The sequence below is a fragment of the Malurus melanocephalus genome, unplaced genomic scaffold (assembly GCF_030028575.1).
Source record: "Malurus melanocephalus ecotype Western Australia unplaced genomic scaffold, MMel_1.1 scaffold_1098, whole genome shotgun sequence".
In the NCBI taxonomy this organism is placed as follows: Eukaryota; Metazoa; Chordata; class Aves; order Passeriformes; family Maluridae; genus Malurus; species Malurus melanocephalus.
The window spans coordinates 16,178-19,199 of NW_026624330.1; the positions used below are offsets into that span (position 1 = coordinate 16,178).

General features: G+C 56.1%; 1 long non-coding RNA gene across 1 annotated transcript; it reads left to right on the plus strand.

Moving 5' to 3' along the window:
* The first annotated feature begins 6 nt into the window (after positions 1-6).
* Positions 7-3,016, plus strand: LOC130586207 (uncharacterized). The gene is made up of 3 exons (XR_008966686.1): positions 7-251; positions 1,554-1,600; positions 2,870-3,016. It is a non-coding gene; the product is annotated as an uncharacterized LOC130586207 (long non-coding RNA).
* Positions 3,017-3,022: the final 6 nt, after the last annotated feature.

Consider the following 3,022-nt stretch of genomic DNA (forward strand, 5'->3'; position numbering starts at 1 on the left):
GTGTCCCTGTGGAGCCCTGAGCTGTCCCTGTGCTGGAGCAGCTCCTGGAGCGTGTCCCGGTGTCCCCAGGGCTGTGCTGACGGTGCTTTGTGTGTGGCTGTTGTTGTTCCCATGCAGTGCTGAAGACGGTGCCCTTCACCGCCCGGAGCGCCAAGCGCGGCTCTCGGTTCTTCTGCGACCCCGTTGTCCCCGAGGAATTCCATTACTAAACTCTCCCTCTTTCCCACCTGCCGCTCTTAGAAGCCAGGAAGGTCGCTGTAGGCTCTCGCCTCTTTCTCTGTGTGACTCTCAGCAATCTGTGACTGTCCAGTGTGCAGTGGTGTCCAGTGTCCTCCTCACATTGTCCTGGTGTCCCCACTGTTGCATGTTCTCCCCATTCCATGGATCCCATTCCATGGATCCCATCTCATGGATCCCATGGATCCCATCCCATCTCATCCCATGGGTCCCATCCCATCCCATGGATTCCATCCCATCCCATGGATTCCATCCCATCCCATGGATCCCATCCCATCTCATCCCATGGATCCCATCCCATCTCATCCCATCCCATCCCACCCCATGGATCTCATCCTATCCCATCCCATCCCATCCCCTGGATCCCCTCCCATGGATCCCATCCCATGGATCTCATCCCATCCCATCCTCTCCCATGGATCCCATCCCATCCTCTCCCATGGATCCCATCTCATCCCATCCCATGGATCCCATTCCATGCTGGTGGCAGTCACTGGGATGAGTCTCCTGCAGCTGCAGCACTGAGGAGCCCCAGCAGTGACAGCTCACGTGCCTTGTCCGTGTCCCCTCGGTGTCCCCTGCATGTGGCACCTCGGCTGCACGCCAGAGCAGAGTTTGGGCTGCACGGACCTTGGGATAACAGTGGGGTGGTTTGGAGTTCCTGAGCAGCACCTGCATGTTTGGAGCATGGGGTGGAGCCTGTCCGTGTGTGGTCACAGCCGTGTTTAACCATTTCATTCCCTGTCAGTTCCATGGCAGCATTACCCTGTGGAATTGGGGATTCTCACCGAGCCTGGGCTGGGTGTGTGGAGAGGGGCAGAGGGGAGCGGGGCTGGGAATCCTGGAATCCTGGGAATACAGAGCCCGAGGGAAGGCTGCCATGGAATTGAGCCATTCCCATCGTGTGCCGAGGGTGTCCCTAACCCAGCACGGCCCTGGCACTGCTGTCCTCGCTAAGGACCGGGCCTAAGCAGTGTCCCTGTGCTGTTCTGTGTCATTCCATCAGTGCTGATGATAATCCATCACTAACCTTATCACAGTTCTGTGCTCTCGGGATCTCTGCTGCGTTCTCTTCCTGGAGCCAACCTTCAAAGCAGCTTGGAACGGGGCTGGGAGAGGCCTCCTGTCCCTCTGTCCCTCCTGTCCCTCCCACCCTGCCTAACCCCTCTCGCTCCGTGCTTTCTGCCTGGGAGGTTTGAACACTGACTTGACTTGCTCTTCATTCTCCATCCCATTTTTTTACTTAACCATCATTTTTTTGTGTTCTGTTTTGTTTTTGTTTGTTTTTTTTGTTTTGTTTTTTTTTTTCTGTTTAGCCCTAAAGAAGAATAATATCACTAAATTTCCCAATGTTCACTCGAGGGTAAGGATTTCTTCTAGCACAGCCGTGGTGGAGGATTCCCAGAGCTGGCAAGCATCACTTTTTACTTGGCTTCCTCCTCTCTCTCTGTGCCAGGCAGCTGGTGGTAGATGTGGCTGAGCTAATACTGGTGAGACCTCGAGGCCAGTGGGGACCCCAAATCCTTGATTTTCACCCCTGGAGGAGCAGGGAATCCATGGGATGGTGACCATCATCCCACTGTTTTGGCCACTTCTTTTCAAGTTAAGCCCAAAACAGTTTTGTCCCAGGTGTTGGTGGTTGCTGACCACCTTCCCACTTCATTTTGGCCATTTTAGTTCCAGCTGAGCCCAAAATACTCTGGTCCCCAGATATTGGTGGTTTCTGACCACCTTCACACTCTGGTTTGGCCATTTCTCTTCAAGTCCAGCCCAAAATAGTTTTGTCCCCAAGTGTCACAGCCCCACAGTTGGGGGGCTCTGCATGAGGTGAACAATCTCCAACTCCAGGTGAGGAGAGGGGAGAGCCAAGAAGTTTGGGAGTTTTTTGTAACCCCATCACCAGTTATCCAGGAAATTGGAGGGATTTGCTCAGTCCAACACAATTTATTGGCTAGGAGAGAAATATTTGAACCTGGAATTGTCTTTGGTGCTTGTTCTGTTGTAGGTGACAGCACAGGTGCCACCTGTAATGGGCTTCCATCATCACATCCATCACCTCTCCCTCTTCCATCCCATCCCCAATCTTATCCCCTATCCCATCCCATCCCCAGTGTTCCCTCCCCAGCTCTCCCCTCTGGCTGATGCAGCCTTGTTCTAGCCGTGGGGTGGGATGGCAGCTGGACAATCCCAGCCCAGTGCCAGCTGCTTTTGCCAGGGCACCTCTTTTTGATCTGAAGGTCCTGGCCAAGCTGAATGATTCCATTACTCCACGATCAGTGGGATGTAGGGATCCTGAACCCATCCTGGTGGGGCTGAACCCATGGGTCACACAGCTCCCGTGAGCTGGAAATGTTTTCCAGCTCTGAGGTTTCAGGGAGTGTGTGCAAACCGTGCTTTGGGGTGATGTGGCCTTGGTGACAGTCAGGGGACATTCCCCCAGCCCAGGGTCCCCCGGCATCCCGATCCCACCAGTATTAACCTGCTGTTGGGTGTAGTTGCGGCACGTCCGTCCCGCTCCCCGCTCCCGCGCTCCGCAAGCTGCTTTGACTGGCTTCCAGCGGGCCTTTCCCTGCGCGTGTCCGTGTGTCTGTCCGTGTGTCTGTCCGGAGCRCTGACCATGGCCTCCCCGCAGATCTGCGGAACCAGCCGTACCGCCGGGCCGACGCGCTGAGGAGGAGCGTTCGCCGCCGCTTCGACGAGCACGGGCTGCGCTCCAACGGCGCCGAGCTGGCCCTGTGAGCCCGCGGGAGCGGGACGGGCTCGGCATCCCGGCTGCCTTCCTGGG